Source organism: Apodemus sylvaticus, chromosome 2 (genome assembly GCF_947179515.1).
Source record: "Apodemus sylvaticus chromosome 2, mApoSyl1.1, whole genome shotgun sequence".
In the NCBI taxonomy this organism is placed as follows: domain Eukaryota; kingdom Metazoa; phylum Chordata; class Mammalia; order Rodentia; family Muridae; genus Apodemus; species Apodemus sylvaticus.
The window spans coordinates 104,651,353-104,663,658 of record NC_067473.1 but is presented as its reverse complement, the minus strand read 5'-3'; the positions used below and the strand labels follow the sequence as shown (position 1 = coordinate 104,663,658).

Here is a 12,306-nt window from a genome sequence, read left to right as displayed (position 1 = left end):
GACAGAGAGAGAGAGAGAAAGAGAGAGAGACAGAGAGAGAGAGAGAGAGAGAGAGAGAGAGAGAGAGAGAGACAGAGAGAAAGACACAGAGAGAGAAAGAGAGAGATTTCTCTAGATAACTCTATACCCACCAGAAGAACAAGTAGGTCTAAGAAGACATCTTCAAAAGATTTCCATTTATTTTTCTTGAAAGTAATTAGCCCACCAAATTCTAAGTAAAGAAGTGGTTTCATGGGATTGAACATAGGACCTTCTACATGCTTGTAGAGGCTTTGTAACTGGCCTCTTCTAACTTTTTATTCTGAGACAGGGTCTTATGAAGTTGCCCTGGTTGGTTAGGGCTTTCTAAACTCCTGCCTCAGTCATCCAAGTACCTAGGATTATAGGTCAGCAACACCAAGTCCAGAAAAACTGCCAACTTGAGATTGCCACATCTCTAGATTTATGTAAAAGACACAAAAACTAGGTCCAGAAGCACACAGCTACAGTTTCAGCTTATTTGGAATGCACTGAGGTAATAATACTTAGGGGCTAGAGGCCAGCTGGAATAACAGAATGAGATACAAAGATCCTACATAGAGGTTCCAGCATGGCCATATGGAAGACAAGGTATGAATAGCAGCTTGGAAAATCAGGAAAGTCACATTCTAGTTTAGGTTGGGCCTCATTTAGTCACTCTGGCAAGACACCTTCCCAAGGGCTCCATTTCCTCATAACTCACAGTGTTGACCTCAAGCTCTACCATGGAGTTTGTGAGACATCTGACTCACTAAGTTTCAGAAACAAACATTTACGGTTAAAGCACAGCCTCCTAAGTTATTTTAAATCTAAATAACCCAACCAGCATCATAAAGGCTAGCATTTCAGTATTGATCCAAGAAAAAAAATACAACATTAAAATCAAAATCAAAAGAGCTTTTGACAGAGTTCTTTTAAGTGTGTTTGACCTAAAAAAATGTTCAACATCCTTAGTTATCAAGGAAATGAAAGTCAAAACAACACTGAGATTCTACCTCACACCAGTCAGAATGGCAAAGATGAAAACTCAGGAAGGCAGCAGATGCTGGAAAGGATTTGAGGAAAGAAGAACACTTCTTGTTGGTGCGATTGCAAGCTGATAAAACCACTCTGGAAATCAGTTTGGTGCTTACTCAGAAAATTAGACATAGTACTACCTGAGGACCCATCTATACCACTCCTGGGCATATACCCAGAAGATGTTTCAACATGTATTAAGGACATATGCTTCACTATGTTCATAGCAGCCTTATTTATAATAGCCAGAAGCTGGAAAGAAACCAGATGTCCTTTAACAGAGGAATGGATACAGAAATTGTGGTATGTATACACAATGGAGTACAATTCGGCTATTTAAAACAATGATTCATGAAATTGTTAGGAAAATGGCTGTAACTAGAAAGTGTCATCCTGAGTGAGGTAACCCAATCACAAAAGAACACACATAGTATACACTCACTGATAAGTGGATGTTAGCCCAAAAGCTCAAACTAAACAAGTTACAATTCACAGACCAATTCACAAGTCCTCAAGAAGGAGGACTTCAGTGAGGGTGCTTTAATTCCTTTGAGAAAGGGAACAAAATACTCACAGGAGCAATAAAGGAGACAAAGTGTAGAGCCTGAAGGAAAGGCAACGCAGAGATTGCCCTACCTGGGGATTCATCCTATAAACAGTCACCAAGCCCTGACACTATTATGGAAGACAAGAAGTGCATACCAAAAGGAGCATGTCATGGTTGTCTCTGGAGAGGCCCTATCAGTGTCTTACACATACAGAGGCAGATTCTAGCAGCCAACCATTGGACTTGGTGTGGGGCTCCCAATGGAGGAGTTGGAGGGTGGTTCAGAGGATCTGAGGGGTTTACAATGGGAAGAACAATGAAGTCGGCCACCCAGATACCCCTGGACCTCCGGGGCTAAACCATCAACCAAGGGGTACACATGGTTCCAGCCAAAAATGTGGCAGAGGAATGCCTTCGCAGGCATGAGTGGGAAGAGTGGTCCTTGGTCCAGTGAAGGCTCAATAGATGCCCCCACAAAGGGAATTCGAGGAGGTGGGAGTGGGTCAGGTATAAGGGCATATACTTGGAAGCAGGGGGGCTGGGAGGACAGGTTGGGGGTTTTGGGGGAGGGATAAAACTGGGAAAGGTTTTAGCATTTGAAATGTAAATGAAGATTATATTCAATTTTAAAAAAGTGTGTTTGGATGGCAATAACTCAAACTTTGTGAATGTGTCACAAATTTCAGTGGTTAAATGATTCTGTTTTCTCAGGGCACATATTAAGAAAGAAAATATTTCTTTCTCCATTCACATTTAAATTATACACTTATAAAAAAATAAGTGCCCAGATGTAAGTATGGCTTAACTTAGTTTCCTTCTTAATTTGCTTTATAGCAGACTTATTAATTTCATTTTGAACATGATATGCCAAATATCCTGAGCTTCCAGGAATGAAGTCATGTAACTCCCCAAGGAATTTCTCCAAGGCATCAATTGATATATACCCTTTCACCATGTTGTTCACGGGATAATTCTTAAGAGGGAAGCACATCTGCTTTTCTATAACTGGAGTCCTTATAAAATGATTCTCTGCACATTTGGACAGTTCTTGTTTGTGTTCTGTTGTTGGTCCAATATTTTCCTTTACATTTGATGTTATTCTGTCATGCTATGCTATCTGAAACTTTTTATCTGGTTCCCAAATAAAACTACCAACTTTTCTTCGTATTTCTCAGCATTTCAGGGCGCGAGGCATCACAGCTGAAAAGGAAGCTGGGTTCCTGAGTGTCCCTGACCATCCCATCTTCTAGTCCACCCAGAATTGCCTCAGGTCCTGACTGACACTGCTGTAGAACAACCATGCCCACACTGGTTTTTATAATTATCTCATTTATAGTAACATACCAACACTCATAAAATATATTTCTGTATTTAGAAAAATCAGTTTAATTTTATACATTAGTTCTAGAAAGGTTTTACAGCTTTTCATTAAATCTTTGTCTTAAGTACTCAGTAAATTTCTAGATCTGATTATTTTTTGTAGATATCTTGCTTACAGGTAGATTTCTAATCTTAATTAGAAATGGTGGGTGATGAATATATTGCGAGCACTCCATATTAACTAGAGCTACAGATTGAACTGTCCTGAGTGGCAACGTTGGACTAAGCAGTGAGAATCTCTCTCTCTGCATATCTCTTTCTCAAAAATGTCTGAACCTCATTTGCTCTCTGGATTTTATTATATCTTGTAAATCATATAAAGCATAAAATGCCTGGGTCTCATAAAATAGGCCATTTTCAGTACTTTTGTAATTATTTTCATATTCATATTAATTTTGAATAAATGTGCTCTAAGATTTCTCAAATAAGTTCTCCCTTTTCTACAGACCAGACTTGTCAAGAGCTTTGTTTAAACCTCCCTATCTTCTGAGCCATGTTTCTTTTACATCCCTTCAAAGAATACTTTAGTTTCTTTTCTGTCTGTTGCTTAACATTTTTACATTGTTCCCATGACAACCTAAATCTCCTTACAAAGACATTGCCAGTGTAGGTTTTGTTGGCTGACTATAGTTTTGCTTTATAATACAGAATTTTCTGTATTGTGAAAATCTTATTCATATTTTATTTCTTTTTTTAATAATAGGTGTTGGTTTTTCACCTGACCCAGTGTTCACAAGTTTTATTATTTCTATGTACACTCATTTATACTCCCTGCTAGTAGCTGATAGGAATTATTTAGATATTAGATATATAGAGATTAAAGCTTAAGTAATACTTATTAAATACTCTTAGTATGTCTCCTTTATTCTTTAAAGAGATGAACAACTATTTCCTATACTTTACATGACAAAGTATTATCTTTGTATCATATCACAAACAAAAGTAAAATGTATTCATGTGTTACATAATTTTAAACATTTATTTTTAGATTATACTTGCAGCATTTCCCTTCCCTTTCCTCTCTTCAAACCCTACCCTATACTGATCCTTGCTCTCTTTCAAATCCATGACTCCTGGTTATATCTATACATGTATGTGTATATGTGCATGTGTATGTGTGTGTGTATATGTGTGTGACTATCCATACATCCTGCCATATACACACATATTTATATATATATATTTCCATATATATTCATAAATGCATATACAGCACAATAATCTATCACATAAACCATTTAAAAGAGTTTTTAGAACATTCTCAAAGTTATGATACATTATGATTCTCACAAATTTGTGAGACTATTTAAGAAAGCAAAAAATGACAAATATGAAAATGACAAAATGATAACAAAAAGCCATGCATAAATTGTGCTGAATGTGCTGTTAATCTTAGATAAGAGGGACTTTTCAGAGGGGTGGCGACAGCAGTGGCAATAGCAGCAGCGGTAGGTCTAGAGGAAGGGCCATCAACAGTGGAACCAAGGTGACAGGGTCCAGGCAGGTCCTGCGCCCACTACCACTCACCATCGCTGGCCAGCCAGGCTGCCAGTGGCAAGGGATTTACAGCACCTTTCACCACACAGAAGCCACATCAGAAATTTGTCTCCCACCAGTCAGTTACAACAGACTCGCCTCCTTCTTGGTTCTTAGATGCCAGAGAGATCAGACAGCCTGAAGTATGCAAACATAACCAGAGGCCAACATCACAGGGGTCTAAGCCTGATAGGCATTGGCCTGCACCCAGGCCCTGGACTGTTGGAGGCGGGGCATCAGTGGGCCAACCCAGCCAGGAGGTTGTTTGCCCTGCCCGGCGTGTGCGCCACCTTTTGCCTACAGGACTCCAGAGAGTTCTAGCAGGCAAAGCTGGCTAACAGTCATAGCCCGAGGCTAACATAGCAGGGGTCTAGGCCCTACAGGCCCTGGACTGCCCCCAGGACCTGGGCTGCTCCATGGGCCATCTGTGTGCCAACCTGGCCAGGAAGTTGTTAGCTCAGCAGACTCTCCCAGCACTTTCAGGGATCACACACGCCCCCCATCCAAGCCACCTGACAGAACCAGTTAACAATCATAGAAGGAGAGGAACTTTCCTTGGACCTTGGCCTGCCAGGCTTTTGCCTAGACTCTGGGCCTGAGCAGCTAGGCTAGCCTTGTGTGCACCAACCCAGTTGAGAGATTGGCTGCTCAGTAGAGTGATCATCAAAAAGGTCCTGCAGCATACACCCTCAGCACTCCCTGAAAGAGCAAAAGGGCACCATCTGGTTCACAGAAACAATCTGGGGCAAGGAACAATAGGACTGCAAGTACACCCAAGAGGAGGACAGCACATCAGCAATCTGCTACAGGGGAAACCCAGCCATCCAGTGTTGCAGAAATAGCCCTAGAGGCTCACAGGAGGCTCAAACACCAGCCAGAGACAAGACCAACTAACTCCAAAAAACAAGATACCAAAGGGCAAACGCAGGAACCCTACTAACAGAAATCTAGGCAATATGGCAGGGTCTGAACCAAACTCTCCAACATCAGCAAATCCTGGTTATGCCAACAAACCAGGAAAACAAGATTTGGATTTAAAATCACTGGTCATGATGCTGCTAGAAGAACACAAAAAGGACATAAATGAATCTCTTAAAGAAATACAGGGAAACATGAATAAGCTAGAAACCCATATAAAGGAAACACAAAAATCACTTAAAGTAATTCAGGAGAATAAGGCTCAAGAGATAGAAGCCAATAAAGAAGAAATGCAAAAAAAAAAAAAAAAAAAAAAAAAAAAAAAAAAAAAAAAACCTTAAAGAAATGCAGGAGAACTTGAGTCAACAGGCAGAAGTCATGAAAGAGGAAACACAAAAATCTCTTAAAGAATTACAGGAAAACACAAACAAACAAGTGAAGGAACTGAGCAAAACCATCCTGGATCTAAAAACAGAAGTAGAATCAACTAAGAAATCACAAAGGGAGACAACTTTGGAGATAGAAAACCTTGAGAAGAAATCAGGGGCCATAGAAGCAAATATAAACAACAAAATACAAGAGATGGAAGAAAGAAACTCAGATGCTGAAGATACCATAGAAACCATTGACTCAACAGTCAAAGAAAATGCAAAATGCAAAATGCTTGTATCCCAGAACATCCAGGAAATCCAGGACACAATGAGAAGACCAAACCTCATTGGATTTAAACCTGAAGGATTATAGGTTTAGATGAGAGTAAAGATTTACAACTGAAAGGGCCAGCAAATATCTTCAACAAAATTATGGAAGAAAACATTCCCAATTTAAAGAGAGAGATGCCCATGAATATACAAGAACCCTACAGAAATCCAAACAGACTGGACCTGAGCAGAAATACCTCCCATCACATAATAATCAAAACCCCAAATGCAAAGAAACATTTCTAAACAAAGAAAGAATATTAAAGGCAATAAGAGAAAGAGGCCAAGTAACATATAAAGAAAGAGCTATCAGAATCACACCAGACTTCTCACCAGAGACCATGAAAGCTAGAAGATCCTGGGGAGATCTTATGCAGACTCTAAGAGAACACAAATGTCAGCCAAGACTACTATACCCAGCAATCACCATAGATGGAGAAACCAAGATATCCCATGACAAAACCAAATTTACACAATATCTTTCCACAAGCCCAGCTCTGCAAAGAATAATAGAAGGAAAACTCCAATGCAAGGAGGGAAACTACACCCTGGAAAAAGCAAGATAGTAGCCTTCCTTCATCAAATCCAAAAGAAGATAACCACTCAAATATAAAAATAACATCAAAAATGGCAGGAAGTAATAATCACTATTCCTTAATATCGCTTAACATCAATGGACTCAATTCCCCAATAAAAAGACATAGACTAACAGACTAGATAAGGAAACAGGACCCTACATTTTGCTGCAAACAGGAGACACACCTCAGTGTCAAAGACAAAAACTACCTTAGAGTAAAAGGCTGGAAGACAATTTTACAAGCCAATATTCTCTGGAAACTAGCCGGAGTAGCCATTCTAATATCAGATAAAATTGACTTTCAACCTAAAGCCATCACAGAAGAACCTAAAGAGACAAAGAAGGACACTTCTTGCTGATCAAGGAAAAGTCCATGAAGAAGAACTTTCAATTCTGACCATCTATGTGCCAAATGCAAGGGCACAGTCATTTCTTAAAGAAACTTTACTAAAGCTTAAAGCACACATTGCATCTAACACAATAACTGTGGGGGACTTCAACACTCCACTCTCCTCAATGGACTGATCAGGAAAACAGAAACTAAACAGGGACACAGTAAAACTAATTGAAGCTTTGGACCAATTGGATTTGACTGATATTTATAGAACATTTCACCCTAAAACAAAAGAATATACCTTTTTCTCAGCACCTCATGGTATCTTCTCCAAAATTGACCATATAATTGGTCACAAGACAGACCTCACCAAATATAAGACGATCTAAGTAATCCCATGCCTCCTATCAGGTCACTATGAAGTAAGAGTGGTTTTTGATAGCAACAACAACAACAACAAACAAACAAAAACAACAACAACAAAAAAAGAGAAAGCCCACATACACATGGAGGCTGAAAAATACTCTACTCAATGACACCTTGGACAAAGAACAACAAGTAAAGAAGGAAATCAGAGACTTTTAGAATTTAATGAAAATGAAGGCACAACATACCCAAATCTTTGGGACACAGTGGAAGCAGTGCTAAGAGGAAAACTCAAAGCCCTGAGTGCCTCCAAAAAGAAAAGGGAGAGAGCATACAGTAGCAGCTTAATGACACACCTGAAAGCCCTGGATCAAAAAGAAGCCAATTCACCCAGGAGGAGTAGAAGACAGGAAATCATCAAACTCAGGGCTGAAATCAATCAAGTGGAAACAAAGAGAACCATACAAAGAATCAAAGAATCCAGGAGATGGTTCTTTGAGAAAATCAACAAGATAGATAAACCCTTAGTCAGACTGACCAAAGGGCACAGAGAAAGTATCCAAATTAACAAAATTAAAAATGAAAAGGGGGATATAACAACAGAAACTTAGGAAATCCAAAAAATCATCAGATCCTACTACAAAAGCCTATACTCAACACAACTGGAAATCTGGAGGAAATGGACAATTTCCTAGGCAGATACCAAATACCAAAATTAAATCAGGGCCATAGATCATCGAAACAATCCCAAAACCCCTAAAGAAATAGGAGGGGTCATAGAAAGTCTTCCAACCAAAAAAAGTACGAGACCAGATGGTTTCAGTGCAGAATTCGATCAGACCTTCAAAGAAGACCTAATAAAAATACTCTTCAAAATATTCCACAAAATGGAAACAGAAGGAACAGTACCCAATTCCTTCTACGAAGCCACAATTATGCTGATACCAAAACCACACAAAAATCCAACAAATAAGGAGAACTACAGACCAATATCCCTTATGAATATCAATGCAAAATTACTCAATAAAATATTTTCCAAATGAATTCAAGAGCACATCAAAACAATCATTCACCATGATCAAGTAGACTTCATCCCAGGGATGCAGGGATGGTTCAATATATAGAAATCCATCAATGCAATCTACTACATAAACAAACTCAAAGAAAAAAAACCACATGGTCATTTCAATGCATGCTGAAAAAGCATTTGACAAAATTCAGCATCCTTTCATGTTTAAAGTCTTGGAAAGAACAGGAATTCAAGGCCCATATCTAAACACAGTTAAAGCAATATACAACAAACTAAATGGAGAGAAACTTGAAGCAATCCCATTAAAATCAAGGACTAGACAGGGCTGGCTCCTTTCTCCTTAAATTTTCAATATTGTACTTGAGGTACTAGCTTGGAAAAATAGACAACATAAGGTCAAAGGGATGCAAACTGGAAAGGAAGAAGTCAAACTCTCATTATTTGCAGATGATATGATAGTCTACCTAAGTGACCCAAAATATTCCACTAGAGAACTCCTACAGCTAATAAACAACTTCAGCAAAGTGGCAGGTTATAAAATCAACTCAAGCAAATCAGTAGCCTTTCTATACTCAAAGGATAAGCAGGCTGAAAAAGAAATTAGGGAAATGACACCCTTCACAATAGCCACAAATAGTATAAAGTACCTTGGGGTGACTCTTACCAAACATGTGAAAGATCTGTATGAGAGGAACTTCAAGACTCTGAAGAAGGAAATGGAAGAAGATCTCAAAAAATGAAAAAAACCTCCCATGCTCATGGATCGGCAGGATTAATATAGTTAAAATAGCCATTTTGCCAAAAGCAATATACAGATTCAATGCAATACCCATCAAAATCCCAACTCAATTCTTCAGAGAGTTAGAAAGAGCAATTCTCAAATTCATCTGGAATAACAAAAAACCCAGGATAACTAAAACTACTCTCAACAACAAAAGAAATTCTGGGGGAATTAGTATCCCTGACCTCAAGCAATACTACAGAGCAATAGTGTTAAAAACTTCATGGTATTGGTACAGTGACAGGCAGGCAGATCAATGGAACAGGATTGATGATCCAGAAATGAACCCACACACCTATGCCCACTTGATCCTCGACAAAGGGGCTGAGAACATCCACTGGGAAAAAATAGCCTTTTCAACAAATGGTGCTGGTTCATCTGGAGGTCAGCATGAGAAGAATGCGAATTGATCCATCCTTGTCTCCTTGTACTAAGCTCAACTCCAAATGGACCAAGGACCTCCACATAAAGCCAGGCACTCTGAAGCTAATAGAAAAGAAACTGGGGAAGACCCTTGAGGACATCGGTACAGGGGGAAAGTTTCTGAACAGATCACCAATAGCGTATGCTCTAAGATCAAGAATTCACAAATGGGACCTCATTAAATTACAAAGTTTCTGTAAGGCAAAGGACACTCTCAAATGGACAAAATGGCAACCAACAAATTGGGAATAGATCTTCAGCAACCCTTTATCAAACAGAGGGCTAATATCCAATATATACAAAAACTCAAGAAGTTAGACCACAGAAAATCAAATAACCATATTAAAAAATAGGGTAGAGAGTTAAACAAAGAATTTTCACCTGAAGAACTTTGGATGGTTGAGAAGCATCTTAAAAAATGCTGAACTTCATTAGTCATTATGGAAATGCAAATCAAAACAACCCTGAGATTTCACCTTACACTAGTCAGAATGGCTAAGATTAAAAATTCAGGAGACAGTAGGTGTTGGGGAGGATGTGGAGAAAGAGGAATACTCCTCCACTGCTGGTGGGGTTGCAAATTGGTGCAACCACTCTGGAAATTACTCTGGTGGTTCCTCAGAAAGCTGCGCACTTCTGGAAGATCCTGCTATACCACTCCTGGGTATATACCCAGAGGATTCCCCAGCATGTAATACGGATACATGTTCCACTATGTTCATAGCAGCACTATTTATAATAGCCAGAAGTTGGAAAGAACCCAGGTATCCCTCAACAGAAGAATGGATGCAAAAAATGTGGTATATATACACAATTCAGCCATTAGAAACAATGAATTCATGAAATTCTTAGGCAAATGGATGGAGCTGGAGAACATCATACTAAGTGAGGTAACCCAGACTCAAAAGATCAATCATGGTATGCACTCACTTATAATTGGATATTAGCCTGGAAAACTGGAAAACCCAAAACATAATCCACACATCAAATGAGGCACAAGAAAAACGGAGGAGTGGCCCCTTTTTCTGGAAAGACTCAGTGTTGCAGTATAGGGCAAAACCAGAACAGGGAAGTGGGAAGGGGTGGGTGGGAGAACAGGGGGAGGGAAGCAGGTTTATGTGACTTTCGGGGAGTGTGGGGCCAGAAAAGGGGAAATCATTTGAAGTGTAAATAAAAAATATATCCAATAAAAAAAAGGAAGTGCATGCTGACAGGAGTCTGATTATAGCTGTCTCCTTAGAGGCTCTGCCAGAGTCTGACAAATAAAGAGCTAAATTTTCTCAGCTAACCAAATGACTGGGCATGGGGTCCCCAATGGAAGCGTTAGAGGAAGGACTGAAGGAGCTGAAGTGGTTTGCTTTCCCCATAGGAAGAAAAACAATATCAACCAACCAGACCCCCTCCCCCAAATCTCCCAGGAACTAAACCACCAACTAAGCAGTATACATGGAGAGACCCATGGCTCCAGGCACATATGTAGCAGAGGATGGCCTTGTCCTTTCATATGGCAAGGCAGGAATGGGTGGGTGAGTGAGGAACATCCTCATAGAAGCTGGGGAATGTGGGATGGAATAGGGGATATCCAGAGGCAGAACCAGGAAAAGGGATAACATTTGAAATGCAAATAAAGAAAATATCCAATTATTTTTTTTAAAAAGGAAAAACAATTCTACAAAATGCAAATACATGTACTTCTAAAATGAAAACTAAATCTTGGACAAGAAAGTCTTGATCTATTAAGTACATATTTTCAGTCTTAATCTCAGAAAATTCAGTACCGTCCGTAGAGAAACAAATAAGTTTTTCTTTTTAAAACAATTTTTAATGAACTATACTGCAGAGTAAGTGGACCATGCCACCACACAGAAGAACTGGTAAAGTTGAGGGAGCTCAGACCCTGTAAATCACAGAATTGAGAACGGTGAGTGTGGAGCCATTCATGCCTACCTCTAGCTGCTATGGAACATGTAACCACAACATTGCACTGAGAGTAATCTGACAATCAGTCACATGGGAAAAATACCCATAGTCTTCCCTAACCCAAATAGAGCATTACTAACATCCCAAATTGAGCTAATAGGAAATACCTCCCATAAATCCTATCCTACTCCTCAATCTTTAAAATGTCTGTCCAATGGAATACAGTACACAAGTTATTCTATCCAGGATCATCTGAGAGGGACTGCTTTACTACACTGGAACACTTAGGGAACAGATCTCTCTCCTGAAGCATTTATCACTGAAATTTAAACTGCCTGGCAGGCTGGACTCACTCTGCTGTAGCCCCTGCTGCTAGCATTGGTGTTAACATCATCGTCACTGTGGGACCCCATAGGTGGTGCTGGTGCAGGTGCTGGTGCAGGTGCTGGTGCAGGTGCTGGTGCAGGTGCTGGTGTGGGTGCATGTGCTTGCACAGTAGCTGAACCTCAGCTACCTGCTATACATAGGCTTCCCAATCCTTATTGCTTCTCATCCAAGAGCTGGAACATTCCCAGATTTTCCAGCACACTGAGATGCACAGAACCTGTTTATCCTGGTTCCACTGAGTACAACACTAAATATTTTAATTGAAGGCATATATGCACTTAGGTTAGCATGCTCTATCTACTCTCTAACCTGCTATAGAGAGTACTAAAACGCTGATCAAAAATTTTTATATTGACACTTTCTATACCTTT

General features: G+C 39.6%; 1 pseudogene; it reads right to left on the bottom strand.

Annotated features, from left to right (window-relative positions):
- Positions 1 to 2,348: 2,348 nt before the first annotated feature.
- LOC127678030 (telomere repeats-binding bouquet formation protein 2-like) lies at positions 2,349 to 11,942 on the bottom strand (annotated as a pseudogene).
- Positions 11,943 to 12,306: the final 364 nt, after the last annotated feature.